This window comes from Chelonia mydas, chromosome 2 (assembly GCF_015237465.2).
Source record: "Chelonia mydas isolate rCheMyd1 chromosome 2, rCheMyd1.pri.v2, whole genome shotgun sequence".
Classification (NCBI taxonomy): domain Eukaryota; kingdom Metazoa; phylum Chordata; order Testudines; family Cheloniidae; genus Chelonia; species Chelonia mydas.
The window spans coordinates 195,807,724-195,823,319 of NC_057850.1; the positions used below are offsets into that span (position 1 = coordinate 195,807,724).

Consider the following 15,596-nt stretch of genomic DNA (forward strand, 5'->3'; position numbering starts at 1 on the left):
CACTTAATAATTACGTTATGTAAATAGAAAGTTTTTTGTTTTGTTTTTCGGTTTTTTAAAGTCACACCATCCTTGGAAAATAGGACATTCAGTCTGATGGTCTTAAGCACTGGGGTTGTAATTCACCCAGATAATTCAGCATAGGAGCTAATTATTGCCAGTGTGTTGGTGTTGTACTGCTGCATAGTTCAAGCACATTGTGAGTAAAGCTGAGCTCACACCAAAACCCTGGATCCAAACCCCACTGATTTTGGGGTAAATCAGTCTAGATTCTAATTGTAGTATGCAGCTTGGGCCCATCTCTGTAAGTCACAAAGTCAAAAACAATTACCTTCAGCCACTTCAAGCATACCAACAGACCACTAATGTTCGCAGTGGGATGGATCATTGTTTTCGGACTAAGTCTTTTTCATTTGAAATTTGTTTTTGGGAGTGCCTGACCCCGAGACTCCTATATCCTATCCATCTCACTGCTCTTTTGGCAACAATTTAATGCTCAAAGGCTACTTCCAGTTCTCATGAAATAAAACTAAACATGGTCCCTGGGCCACTAGCTATCATTAAAAATACATAGCTAATACGTATATAAATATGGGTGAGCTCAGAAAAGACTGATTGGAAGAGCAGATTACAGCTGCTTGCTTTTGGCGCTCTTGTCCCTGTCCCCCTATTTTCTCTCTTCTCAACTCTGCAGTTTAAGAAATGGTACCGGGCACTGCAAATTTGCTTACAATTCAGCTGTCTAATCTAAATTTTAATATAAAATCAACTTGATGGCCTCTTGAGAGCGGGGGCTGAGCCTAGCAGGGGATGTAGCTGTTACCCTTGAAGTGTTATTGTAGTTGAAGTTCCAGTAGGATGCTTCAAAGGAAAATCAATTGTTCCTCTCCCAACTCAGTCACAGCTCTCTGGAGGCAGTTGGGCAGCATTTAGGTAGGTTAGTAAATTTAACCTGCAGCTGGGACAAGGCTCCCAGTTTGAAGGAAAACAGGAAAGTGAGAAAGGGAGGAAAGAAGGATATGGCAGATGAAACAAAATGGGTCTACCCTGGGTTTTAAACACCCTATTTTGTAAGCTGTGAAGACAGTGCAAGCAAAGATACCAGCATAAAAGAGGGCAGAAATGGGAGATCAGAAGCAAGAGATTTCTGCCTGCTTATTCCCCCTTTTTTCCATCCTGAATTTCTTATTCCTTTTCATGCAGACATGATGGAGCAAGCACATTTTATTGTGAGCATCTTTGAGCAAGACAAAGCAAGAAGCAGAGAGAGAGAGGGTAGGACTACTGTTATCTCCTTTATCAAAACCTTTGGGAAAATCTGATTGGTGCTACTTCCTGTCACTCATTTGTTGAAAAGCAACCAATACATCAATCTATACTGGCGTATCCAAACTGAAGAGCATCAGTAAAATTTTTTAGTTTTCTGAGAGAGAATTGCAAGCCTCTAAAGAATATTACTATAACTCATATCACTTGGCCAAATTCCATTTTTTAAAATTACATTCTGCCTAGCTAAATTTCTCCCATAGTTTCAATTGGATACAATGTTACTCTTCACTTCCTCTGCAAAACTGTTGTTTCTGGCCGCTATGCTTTTTTAAACAGCTATTATTATCCACTCTAGAAGTAGCTGAATTTCTTTTCTCTTTTCTATTGTTTTGTTATAGTTTTAACATTAACAATACAGAAACAGCCATTAAAGCACTGAATTAGTGGCAATTATGTTACAGGCATCAGACATTTTAAAAAATATATATTAATACATTCTAGCAAATACATTTGGTGTAAGAATGGCCATACTGGGTCAGATCAAAGGTCCATCTAGCCCAGTATCCTGTCTTCCAACAGTGGCCAATGCCAGGTGCCCCAGAGGGAATGAACAGAACAGGTAATCATCAAGTGATCCATCCACTATCGCTAATTCCCAGCTTTTGGCAAACAGAGGCTAGGGACACCATGCCTGTTCATCCTAGCTAATAACCATTGATGGACCTATTCTCCATGAACTTCTCTAGTTCTTTTATGAACGCTGTTATAGTCTTGGCCTTCACAACATCCTCTGGCTCAAGGAGTTCCACAGGTTGACTGTGTGATGTGTGAAGAAATACTTCCTTTTGTTTGTTTTAAAACTCTGCTGATTAACGTCATTTGGTGACCTCTAGCTCTTGTGTTATGATGGAGTAAATAACACTTCCTTATTTACTTTCTCCACTCCAGTCATGATTTTATAGACCTCTATCCCCCCTTAGTTGTCTCTTTTCCAGGCTGAAAAGTCCCAGTCTTATTAATTGCTCCTTATATGCAAGCCGTTCCATACCCCTAATAATTTTTGTTGCCCTTTTCTGAACTTTTTCCAATTCCAATATATCTTTTTTGAGATGGGGTGACCACATCTGCATGCACTATTCAAGATGTGGGTGTACCATGGATTTATATAGAGGCAATATGATATTTACTGTTTATAATCTATCCCTTTCTTAATGATTCCCAACATTCTGTTTGCTTTTTTGACTGCCGCTGCACATTGAGTGGATGTTTTCAGAGATTTACCCCAAGATCTCTTTCTTGAGTGGTAACAGCTAATTTAGATCCCATCATTTTATGTGTGTTGTTGGAATTATGTTTTCCAATGTGCATTACTTTGCATTTTCTATTTGGTAACTTTATCTGAAATGATTAATTTGATTCTGAGAATTCCTTTCCAGCTTCAGCTAGTGCATACAAAGGGCATTGCCATTGTCAACAAATCATTGTCTACCAAAAAGATTTCCTTTGTAGCTTTATTTTTATGGGCTTTCTTTATTGCCCCTGGCTACTTCTCTATCAGAAAGCTTCCTTTCTTTCCCTTACAGTAAGATCCGAAGCCTCAAAATATATTTTAATATCCTTCAGCCAGAGAATAGCACATCAAGGACAGGAGGGAGAGGCAGAACAAAAGAAAAATCTCATCATAGAGCAATCCAACTAGCCCAATAGCTTTTCTCAGCAACACAGAGGTGACTATTTTATGGTCACCCTCTCATCCACAGCTACTTCTACCTATTCTCCACTCCCTCTATCAAAATAAGCGCAAACTGCCTTCAGCTGGGAGTCTGTGCAGAAACTGAGATACTAACCTTTCTTCAAAAAACCAAACAACTTTAAGGTTTCAAGCAGCACTCTTCCTTTATAATGCCAGAAACTTTAAAAGATAAGTATTCTGACCACTACAAAATGATGCGTTTCCCCCTCCAACTACTGAGATCTGCTTAAGTCTCAGTTGTGAGACGTACAATCATGAGCTTTGTTGATAGCACCTGTACTGCATGAGCATTGAAAGGGCGCAGAGCACAAGCTAAACTCTCTAAATCTTGTCCCAACATACACAAGGATCAAAGTAAAACCAGCAATAGACTCTCTTGGGGGCAGTCTCTTCTTTGGCTGGTCCAAAATTTTGGACAGGGACCTAGAGGGGACATCTCCAGGGTATTATAATATCATTAGAATATAGAGATGGTACTGAGGCTACATATACTGGCTATTTGTCGATAAGATGTAATCAGGGTTCTGAGTATTTTGCTGCACAGTAGGACCAAATTCTGTAGCAAGCACCTCCTAAATTAGGTGGTAAGTCTAACTTATTGTATCTGCATTAAATATCCTTGATTCCCGGTTGCCATGGCAAATAGGAGCAGGGCTATGCTTGGGCCAGGACCAGCAGTGCTTTAACTCCGTTCTGTTCACGGGAAAAGCTGGAGAGTTAAAGACAGCTGCAGGTAGATTTTAGCAGGGCAAGAGGACAAAACGAAATGTCAGGTTCCTGGCTGCAGCAAAATCGGAAATTCTATTAAAAAATTCAGACCTCTTGTGTATATACACATTATGATGCAGTCTATAATTCCATGATCTACAGGACCCTGTAGATGCATGGGATGGACAGTGAATAAGGCAGAGGGTTGTAAGAACAACAAGGAGATGTTTCTGTGTTTAAGGCTTTGGACTGGTACCCAAGAGAGCTGAGTTCCATTCTTAGCTCTGCCACAAACTTTCAGTGTCATATAAAGTCACATTAATATAATGCACATGTAGGAGGGGGCTGAATTAAGATGGCACAGGCAACCTTAGTTCTGTCATTTCGTAACTTTGGAGAGTTTGACTCTGCAACCTTAAGGCAGATTTAAGGCATAATATACAGTGTAGTTTTCATATACTGGTAGATAACTTATGGACTCTAGTACACATAGAGCAATATATATCCACATTTACATTCTGTCTTTGTTTACTCACACTTTTCCCCTCTCTCCATTCACCGACGGAAAAGGATGTTGCAGTTATAAAACTCACAATTTTGAAATCCTTCAATTACACTTCCTTGAACTTCACTGAACAAAAACTAAAAAGCTAAGCAGTCCTTGCTGCAGCCACGTGACTTTCTTCCTTTGTCCTTATGTGCACTACTTACTTTTACTCTGCTCTAATTTCCTTTTTCCTGTCTCCTACAACAGATTAAGAGGAGACTCCATTTAAAAAGACAGTAACCTCCCAGTGTCATGAGTTTACCAGATTACATATCCAACAGTTAGGGAAACAACAAAATTATTCTTTTAGGGTCTGATCCAAACACCATTGAAGTCAACGGAAAGATTCCCACTGACGTGAATAGTTTTTGGATCAAAGCTGTCTGCAGTTCCCCCAATTATTTTCCAAGGGCATTACAATGTACCAATTACATTAGTGGTGGCAGTTGACCTTATAGAGCACTAATCTAGAAAGGGTTTGGTTAGCTATTCAGTGTCAGATCTCCATTTCTTTAACGATAGACAGGTTCAATAGGTTTTTTTCTAGCTGTAGTACTTAGTGGCTGTTGTAACTCTAGCGATATAATTATTCCCTAGTATACTGTAATTGAAAACAAACACACACCCCAATGAGTTACATGTATTTGGATCATTTACAATGGTGGTCCTCCAACTTTTGTCTCCGTGGAATAATTTGTTAGAGAAAGATCCTCTCCAGATCATTCCCCTTCTCAACATTCCAACCCCTCCACTGTTTTGTTCTCAACGTATTTCCTTCTGTCAACCTCTGTTATTTCCCTTTATTTGCCAGTCATCAACCAGCAGGCAATGTTTACTTCCCCTTGATCACCAGCATTGCTGTATCCTATCATTAAGGATCACAGTCACATACTTGGTGCCTAATGCTGCTGGATGCTAATAGCTCCAAGTTCAGAATAAGCAAGTAATCACACTAGTGAATGTACTTTTTTCAGGTAACTGAGAATGTACTGCCATCCCTGAAAACTGGACTAAAAGGAATTTTTACTCTTAAAAATCATGGAATCATAGACTCAGACTATCAGGGTTGGAAGGGACCTCAGGAGGTCATCTAGTCCAACCCCCTGCTCAAAGCAGGGCCAATCCCCAATTTTTGACCCAAATCCCGAAATGGCCCCCTCAAGGATTGAACTCACAACCCTGGGTTTAGAAGGCCAATGCTCAAACCACTGAGCTATTCCTCCCCCCAAACAGTTCATTTTTATAAGTTAATGAAATATCCAGTATATATAATGAGTTTTATTTCAGTCTTTTGTTTGTTCCTTGTTGCCTTGTCTGTCTGATCCAAAAACATTATCTAATGTATTCATCACCATGGATGGCCATATATTCAGCTGGAAGGTTTAGAATAAACACAACATTATTTTAAAACTAAATAGTCACACAAGTTTATTGTTCTTTGAGCATCATTTTGAAGCCCCCTTTTAAGGAACAGAATGAAAATGTTAGTTGTTTTCATTTACAAAACCAAGAGTGGATGCAAAACTCTCCCTCCGAGGTAAGAGTTTCCAGTCATCTTGTTCTAATCATGAATTAGGGCATAAATTAAACTGTGTACATGAGGTTTCTGGGGAGTTGAAGCTCATCATGTCTCCTGTGGTGAAGCAGCTATTTTCACAAACTGCCTTCTTGATGGAATTCTCCTGGAATCTGGAAGCTTTTGCATTTACTCCAGTCTCACTCCTCTTATAATGAATAAAAGTAGCATTTTTTTTTTAGAATATTAGGCACCTTATTCACTGGAAAAATGTTACTGTTTCAAGGGTTTATATGTGTAGATTAGTCTTCTACTCTACTGCTAAAAAGCTTACTTTAGAAATATAGCCTATCATCTTGGTTACAGTTAGGTCGATTTTCCAACAGAGTTTCATGTTTTAACTTGGTTCAGGGATGTTTGTTACTGAACAAGAAAAAAATTACTTCTCTTGCTATTTTTTATGTCCATCCCCTCTGGGGACCATCACCTTGCTGTGGTGGAGGGTCTTCTGTGCTTCAGTGAACCTCAGAGCTAAATTGTCAGGAGCTTCATGTTCCTGGTAGGGTCTCCCAAGGTGAACAGGTTTGAGGGGAAGTCCCAGACAAAGCACAGTCCAATTCCCCTAGTCCTCAATTGTGGATCAGTGGAAGAGGGTCCTCAGATTTCAAGGCCTTGAAAGTGGATGAAGGCTGCAGCAAGTGGAGATCTCCAGTCATCTGGGACTTTCCCTACCATTGGGCCTCAGACCTCCAACTTGTCATGATAGTGTGGTCACGGTAGGTGCACCAGCTTCCCTACATTAAAAGAAATCACGTGTAGGATTCTACCACGGGAAATAACATCTTTCCATCCTTCCAAGCCCTGCAGCAACAGACTAGTGGTGACAGGGACAGGATTAGTGAATCTGGCAGTCCCTAGCCATGAATCTGCATGTAGGCAGTGGTAGTTAGATGGTCATCTGGCACCTGGACTGAGACAGGTAGCTACTATGGCGACTCAGCAGTCCTCTTTAGGATCCCCTCTGCTCACCCTTCATGGGGAGAGGGATAGAAAAGGTGCCCTAAACCTAGGCTGTCTCATACACTCCTGGCTGGATTACTGCATCCAGTGGGATCACTCTGCCTGTGGTTAAACCTATAAAAAGACAGTGACTTTTGCTACATGGAAAGTTCGCACCCTGATGGAAAACAGAGATAATGTATGGCCAGCAAGAAGAACTGCTCTCGCCACCAGGGGACTTGTGAAATATAATATCAACGATACTGCCCGGAGTCAGATAAGGTGCCCACACGAAGGTCAACAGAGAAGAAGGTGGAGGCTACTTTCCTGGAAAGGAAAATCTGCAGAGAACAGGTGCATTCATGGTGTCAGTTTTACAATTAGGAATAAGTTTGTCAGTCAGTTTATAGAATTTTCTGTAGGAATCAATGAACGTCTTACGACTCTTCATCTTGAGCTCAGCAACAACCAGTCTGCTGCTGTCATCAGTGCGTATGCCCCAATGCTTGATTCTATTAAGGATATCAAGGAACAATTCTATACAGATCTTGACAGAATCTTGACCAACATTCCCAAGGAGGACAAGATAATTCTCCTTGGAGATTTTAACTCTAGAGTTGGGCAGGAGTCGGATCTCTGGAATGGCACTATCGGAAAAGAAGGAGTAGGAAAGGCCAACTCCAACGGCATCCTCCTCCTGAGCAAGTGTGTAGAACATGGCCTGATCATACAAAAACCCTCTTTAGACAAAGTGAGATGTATAAGACCATCTGGAGACACCCTCACTCCAGGCATTGGCACGTTCTTGACTATGTCATTGTTAAAGCTCAAGATTGGAAGGATGTCCGCATCACAAGGGCCATGCGTGGAATCGATGACTGTTGGACAGACCACCGCCTTGTTAGATCAATCATGAATTTCCAGATCACCTCAAGGCATCACAAGCGGGCAAAATCAGTATAAAAGAAATTCAACGTCAAGTCTCTTGAAGATATAGTGATTCGGGAGAAACTGCAGCAGCATCTCCAAGAGAAGTTTGCCACTATTCCTACAGCTGATGATGACAATGAAAATTTCTGGAAAGGATTAAAGACTGCTGTTCTCTCGGCATGTGCTGAGTCCACTGGCTGTATTACTCACCATCACCAAGATTGGTTTGATGAGAACGATGCTGAGATTCGGGGCCAGCTTGACCAGAAAAGAAAAGCTCACTGCATGTGGCAAAATGACATATCACACCAACAGAAGAAAGTCATACAGGCCACTCAAGGCTGAAACCCAAAGGAAAATCCATGACATCAAAAATAAGTGGCGGCGAGAAAAAGCCAAGGAGATTGAGCTTTATATGCTGATAAACATGACATGAGAAGTTTCTTTCAGGCAAGAAGGGCCATATATGGCCCATGCTCCCATGGACCCACACCACTCTGAGCCCAAGACAGGTCAACATATTTTAAGGACAGCAAAGCCAGATGGAAGGAGCATTTTGAGTTACTCCTGAACCATAAGTCAACTGTCTCTGATGCCACTATTGAATCTATATCTCAATGACATGAAAGAGAATCTCTTGCTGACCCCTCCCACCTTCAAAGAAGTAACACAAGCCGTTATGCAAACTAAGAACAAGGCAGCAGGGCCAGATGGCATACCAGCTGAAGTCTACAAGTTTGGAGGTGAAGAACTGGTAGGGAAGCTCCACAAACTTTCTTCATATCTGGTATAATGAGAAGATTCCAGAAGACTTGAGAAACGCTAACATTGTTACAATCTTTAAGAAAGGAGATAAGTCGGAGTGTGGAAACTATTGAGACATTGCCTCGCTATCTACAGCAAGGAAAATTCATGCCTGTGTCCTCTTAAACCGATTACTTCCCCTTTCTGAGGAAATATTGACGGTTTTAGATCATCCTGCTAGACAACTAACATGATCTTCATTGCCCGCCAAATCCAGGAAATGTCTCAGGAGCAAAATCAGTACCTTTACATGGCTTTCATCTATTTGACAAAGGCCTTTGACTTGGAAGGTGCTGGCTAGATTTGGCTGCCGTCCAAAATTTATTAAGATCCTAAGGGTTCTCAGTGATCAGATGACTGCCATGGTTCTCTGTAATGGCCTTGAGACAGAACCTTTCGTAATAAAAACTGGGGTTAAGCAAGGATGCATTATTGCCCCAACCCTGTTTTCCATTTATTTAGCAGTCATTTTGGGCCTTGTTAAAGACCACCTCTCCAATGGAGTTGACATTCAATACAGAATGGATGGGCAGCTCTTTAATCTTCAATATCTCTGCCCGAACTCTAAAGTCTTCAAAGCGTCCATTACTGATCTTCAGTATGCTGATGACTGTGTCATCCTTGGGCACACTGAGAATGACCTTCAATCCATACTGGATTGTCTTGCACAAGCTTACCAAAGCCTAGGACTCTCACTCAATATTGAGAAGACTAAAGTGCTTTATCAACCTGCTTCAGGCCTTGCACATGTCCCAACACAAATCACCACCGAGGGTCAGACTTTGGAGACAGTTGAGCACCTTGGTAGCCAGCTTTCTCAAAATGCAAAAATCAATAGTGAGATCCAGCACAGTGCGCAAGTGCTTCCTTTGGGAAATTGCTCCGACACATTTTCATGGACCGTGACCTACAGCAGGACACCAAAATCCAGGTCTGTAAGACAATTGTTCCTACACTCCTCTGTGGATGCGAAACCTGGGTGACCTATCGACAGCAACTGAAAAGTTTGGAGCAGTATCGCCAACGATGCCTCCGGAAGATCCTTCGCATCAAGTGGTAAAATCACCGCACTAACGTCAGCATCCTCGCTGAAGCCAATGTCACCAGCATTGAAGCAATGATCCTCCTGCTCCAACTTCGCTGGGGCTGGACACTGTGTGCGGATGCCAGACTCATCTCCCAAAACAAGTCCTCTACTCTCAGCTCACTCATGGTCAGAGATCGGGTGGTGGTCAGAGGAAATGCTATAAAGACACATTGACAGTATATCTTAAGAAAAAAGGATGTGGACATCACAAGCTGGGAACAGCAAGCCGCCAACCTACCCCAATGGCGCCATATCCTCCATCAGACAGGAGGAGGAGAAGGAGAAGCGCCTTGCCCTCAAAGATGAAAACAGAGAGGAGGAAGAAAAAAGAAATAACCTTCTCCCAGCAGGCCACTGGCCTGCCACAAAAATGCCTGTACCTACTGCAGGCAGATTTGTGGTTCCAGGATCAGATTCCTGAGTCATCTCAGGACCTATATGTAAATCTGTGGTAGAGATCATATTCGAAATTGAGGGACCACAAATCATCATCAGTTTATGTTAATTAATATTTTTTAAAAATTCTCTTCACATCTATCAAGAGTTACAACCTAAGTTAAGAGGTGTCCAGCATATACATACATTCTCACAGAGCTGTCACTTGCATTTGAAGTTGTGCTGCCTGACACTTTTTTGGAAAAGCTCCTAAAGCTGGATCCTGAGAAAGAGTTCTCAGAGTTCACATGTCACAGAGGACACGATTTGGGCTTGATGTCATTGCCCTTTCTGCCAGGTTACGTTCGTTGAATAATAGGATTTTACAGCACATGCGGTGGAATTACACAAGGCTGTACAGCGGATTAGTCTTCCCAGTTCATCATTTGAATCTGCATGAGCACATGCTGTACACAGAGTGAGCCTGCTCACGGAAGAGACTTATAGTAACCCTGTGAGTTGGAAAATTGTAGCGTTTAACCTTTTCACTGCTGAAATTTTATATAAAAGCACACAATGTAGTATAATGTTTTGGGCCAGATCTACTCCCTACACTAAATCCAGGGGTTAGCACAATTAGAGGTGTACAGAGAAAGATAGGAACAAAACCACAGGGAACTATTCAGAATGAAAACCAAAAACGTTGAAATCCACAGCAAAAAAGAGACCGTCTCCATGGCTAGCTGTCCCCAAACTATTGACTTTGTAAGCCCTGGGATGCCTGAATCATTGGCAGTCTGCCTGGCTGGCTGCTCCTGAGTCATGAATCCTGTAAACAGGGTATCTGCCTCCAGGGCAATGGCTGCCTCAGAGCCACAGACTGTGGAAGTCCTGAACAGCCCCTGGGGAAGAGATTTTGAAAGCTCCATCAGCAGGCTCAGTTTAACCAAGATGACTTGGTGCATCTTGGGGAAGGGGGGAATCACTGGCTGAGGGGATCAGAACTACACACACACGCCAACAAAAGTCATGAAGACCAGGAAGCTGGTTGGGCATTGCAGCAGGAGGGCCCTGCCTGCACAATGTGATGAGAACCAATGGGAGCTGGAGTGGGAAGCTGGGTCAGCCCCACCGGACAGGAACCACTGCACGATAAGTTCAGGTTGGGACTGGTCTCCAACACCCACACCTAAGGCCTCTCACAAATCCCGCCCCCTCCGCGCAACTCCCTTTCATCCTGGAGCCTCCCCCTGATGCCCTCCAGAGGCAGGACCTGATACACAGCCCTGGGACCTCTCTCTCCCAGGGACAGGGAAGGTGGGGGTCTCCCAACTGCCTTAGTGCACAGGGCCCCAACATTCTTTAATGGAGCACTATCAGCCCTGGTTTCCTGAAGAACTTTGTCAAATTCGAACAGACTCTGCGGAAAGTTTCGATTTGAACAAATGAGCAAATTCTAATGAAAAACTGTTTTGTCGGAAATTTTCCAAGTAAGTCTAAGAAAAGTTGAGTTCCACAGTCAGGCTGTCGCAGCTGCCAGAACAATCCAGAGCCTGCAGCAACCGCTGTCCCTCCTGTGATTCTGCTTTACATATCAGGGAAGCAATGGTTCATCCCCATCCCTTTCCTTCCACAGTCTACAATCATGGGATCTAAGCATGTCCCACATTACTTAAATTGGTATAACAAGATCCCTAGTGTACTTCACAGATTCCTTTGAATTTTTTCCTTCTCAGGGACAAGATACTGCTTCTTGAGATAATGTTGGGGAATGGTTTTTCTAAATGGGGTAGTGGTTGTTGTAAATGTCATTCTAGACAGGTGGAGGAAGCTTTATCAAAAGAACAATGTCTTGCAGCATGAGCTAACGGTGGTCAGACTCTGGATTTGTGTAATCTATTCTGGAAGTTCATTCAATAGCAGGATCCCCTTGTCCAAGAACATCTCATCACTGTCTTTCACGTGTTTTTCCACGAGCTTTGTGAATTGAATTGTTCCAGAGAAGAGCAACTGTCTTGGTGATTCATAGCTAGAGATATAGTATCTAATGTAGCTGAGGCATGATTCCTTAATGGCTTTGAAGGTCAGGACCAAGGCCGTCAATGGTCATGGAAACAGACTGAGAGCCAGAGGAGGGACCAAAGCACAGATCTGATTTGCTTAAGGTAGCCTAACCCATAGATAAGATGAGTAGGTGCATTCTGCACAAGACGAAGCCTTGGTAAAGACGACTCTAAAGTTAACAATGAGAAAAACTGGCATCCTTACACTCAGCATAGAGGCTACTGAAGCAGGAGAGACAGTTATTCATTCCCCTTTAGAAGAGAGGAATTGGAAGACAAAGTTCAAGAAGTTATTCCAACATAGGAATCCTTCAGAATATGGAAATCCAGCCTACATGAAGCCAACACCAAGGAACACAGACTAAGGCAGGTAATAGCATAAAATGGGAATTAGGAGGAACCAGAATGAATACATTATGGGAAGAGCCAATAGTCAAAGATTAAATATAGAAATACAAAGCACCTCGATGAACATGACAGGATAGAGACAAAACAGCATCACTTCTATTAAGTTAATTAAGGAAAATTGTTCTCCGATAATCTACTAATCTTCTTCGAACGTCTGTCTATAAAAATATGTGGATAATCAGTTCATATAATTCATTTGGATTTTCAAAAAGTCTTAAACAAAACACTTTACAGATGGTAGTAAAGAAACTAAGTCATCACAAAGGGCAAGAAGGTATCCCCCTTATTTGCTTGTGTGGGCTACCCACATCGTAGGTCATACTGTGAGGGGAAGGGCAGCAGCAGTGTGGAGGCCATGATTCACCCTCTTGTGCAGGTCAGTGAAGAGAGAGTAGGGTATGGGTGGGAACAGGTGGAGCCTGGACTACACCCCAACATACTGGCCAGCACAGCTAAGCCTCTATGGAGGGAGAAGTGATTTCCTAGTGGTACAAGGTTGGAGCAGATTACAGACAAGGGGGGAACCAGGGGCTGAAATGTGACTCCCAGAGGCTCCCACTTACTCAGAGGATATTGAAAAGTGTCTGAACTCGACATTGTGCTGTCATGGAATAGAAAATGGCTAAGAAATGGAAGACAGTGAGCAGAAATAAATGGTCACTCTATTTTCAGCATTCAGTTTAACATTGGGGTGCTCCAAGGATCAGTACAAGGACCAGTGTTGTTTCATAGATTTATTAATGAACTCCAAATGAGGGGTGATTAGAAAGGTGACAAAAGTTACAGAAGGCATAACATTAGGATAGGGACTGGGGAAGAGCATGAGGAACGCTAACCTAACTATGCTAAGTCAATGGGCAACCTGTGAAATGTGAAAATCATTGTTCAAAAATGCATGGTCATGCATACTGGAACTTAATTATATGAACTACTCATACACACTGCTGAGTGTGAATTTAACTGTAACCACTTGGGGAAAAAGAGCTGGAGCATCACTCTTATCTCAATGTACTTAAAATGGACACTTAAAAAAGCAGTAAAAAAACTGATCAAAAATAAGAAAATGCATGAAACATCTTACATCTGATTGTCCCAAATGCATCTATAAACTTATATGTGTGAATGTCACTTGCAAACTATAAACTATAAACACATATGTGTGAACATCAGTCACTTGCAAACATTGCTATAAATAAGAAAAAAGTCTGTTTCTTTCTCTAAGAGTGCCATCAGTAGTAAAACTCATGTATGGATTAGGTTAAGTACTATCACAGTTTGAAATTACTGGAACAAATCCATTTTCACTGGATTATGGCAGAATTAAATCATGTTGCTGTTCAAAGGAGTTAGTAGGTTGTGTCAACTTCAATGCCAACAATGTAAGAACAGTAACAACTCCAGTCAGTCAGCAATATTTCTGTTTAAATATCATTAAGTTACAGTGAGAGATCATGAATGTTTCAGATCATGTTACTAACAGGCTATTTTACTGCCATTTCTATTTTTAAATATTAGCTTTGTTCCCTTTTTTTTTTAAATCTTTCATTAAGCTCAGCCTGGCCACTTCATGGAGGTGCCGAATGGGCGTGGAGCTCTTTTGAAAATCTGGCCCTTAATGTCTCTGTGCCTCGGTTCCCCACCATAAAAGCTGGAACAACACTACTTCCTATTTCCCATCCTTTCTGTGTCTTGTCTTTTTAAACTGTAAACTCTTCAGGGCAGAGGGGGTTCTCTCTTACTATGTATTTGTGTGATACCTGGCACAATAAGGCCTTCAATAGGGCCTTCAGGCACCACAGTAATACAAATGATAATCAGTGGCCACAAGTGGATATGGTCAATTATTTGGAGGAAAGAGAGAAAAAAGGTGCTGAAGGTATGAAAGTGTTTCTTATCAGTAACTGTTAATAGGATATAACTTCCTCTCTCATCAAAGCATTCCTCCCTATCTACTTACATTAATATACAAGGTTTTTAAAATGACAGCTAAATGTAATTTGTAGAGCACCAGGGAGCTGGAACTATTGAGCTATAAGTAAAAGAGGCCAGTGGGAATAATGGTAAAGCTAGCTTTATAAATTAAAAAGATGGACTCTGTGGTCAATGGGATATGTAATTTCAGTTGGACAATATTATCAGACTTTCATTACTAGTGCTTGGTTGCTCTTTTTTACTTCCCCTCATCCCCCTTTTCATGTTGCTGTGTTTAGATATTGCACTCTATGTTTAAAAAATGCTGATAGCTTCTATTGTTAATTTGCTAACAAGAGATTTCTCCTTCTGTTACGGAGGCTAGGGCTGCCAAGTGTCCGGTTTTTGACTGGAAAGTCTGGTTGAAAAAGGACATCTGACAGTGTCCGGTCAGAAACACTGACTGGACACCAAAAGTCTGGTTGTCACCTGCAGGAGCAATGTGTAGGCGGGGCATACAGGTGCAAATGCTCCCCAGAGTTGTCTGCTGGGGGTGGGTGGGACTCTGTCCTTCTCCCACTGCTGCCTGCTGCCTCCTGCAACCAGGCTCTCTCTCTCTCCCAGGCAGCTGACTGGTAGGCTCTCACGCTGATCGGCTCTCACACTGATCCAGAGCGGAGTGGCCAGCGTGAGAAGTGGGTGGTCCTGCCCCTTTCATTCCCTGCCTGGGCCCAGCTGCCAGGGTCACAGGCTGAGTGAGCCAGAAATGTGCTGGGGAGTGAAAGGGGTGGGACCACCCACTTCTCCTGCCGGCCACTCCACTCTGGGTTGGTGTGAGAGCCCAGCTGCCCAGTGTAGTGACTGGGCTGCCTCAGAGAGAGCCTGCTTGTGAGAAGCAGTGGCAGCAGGCCACACCCTGTCTGGGCCCAGCTGCCAGGGACGGTGGCTGAACGTGCTGGGGGGCAGGCACAGAGGGAGGAGAGCGCCTCCCCCCTGCAGGTAACTGGTGGGATGGGGAGAGTGCGGTGGTCCCCGGGCTGGGCACGGGGGGGGGGGGGGGGAGTGAGTGGAGGGTGGTACCTTGGCGGAGAGGGTGGAGCAGGGGGTGGGCCTCAGGGGGAGGAGCAGAAGTGTCCAGTTTCCAGAAATTGGAAAGTTGACAACCCTAGCTAGGGCTGCCAGGTCTGGTCATCATCACAGAAGATGGATCTGCCCTAAACTTCCTA

General features: G+C 42.8%; 1 protein-coding gene across 1 annotated transcript in view; it reads right to left on the reverse strand.

Moving 5' to 3' along the window:
- KCNH8 (potassium voltage-gated channel subfamily H member 8) overlaps window positions 1-15,596 on the reverse strand; it is a 374,236-nt gene that overhangs the window by 232,295 nt on the left and 126,345 nt on the right. The gene's annotated exons all lie outside the window — the stretch shown is intronic.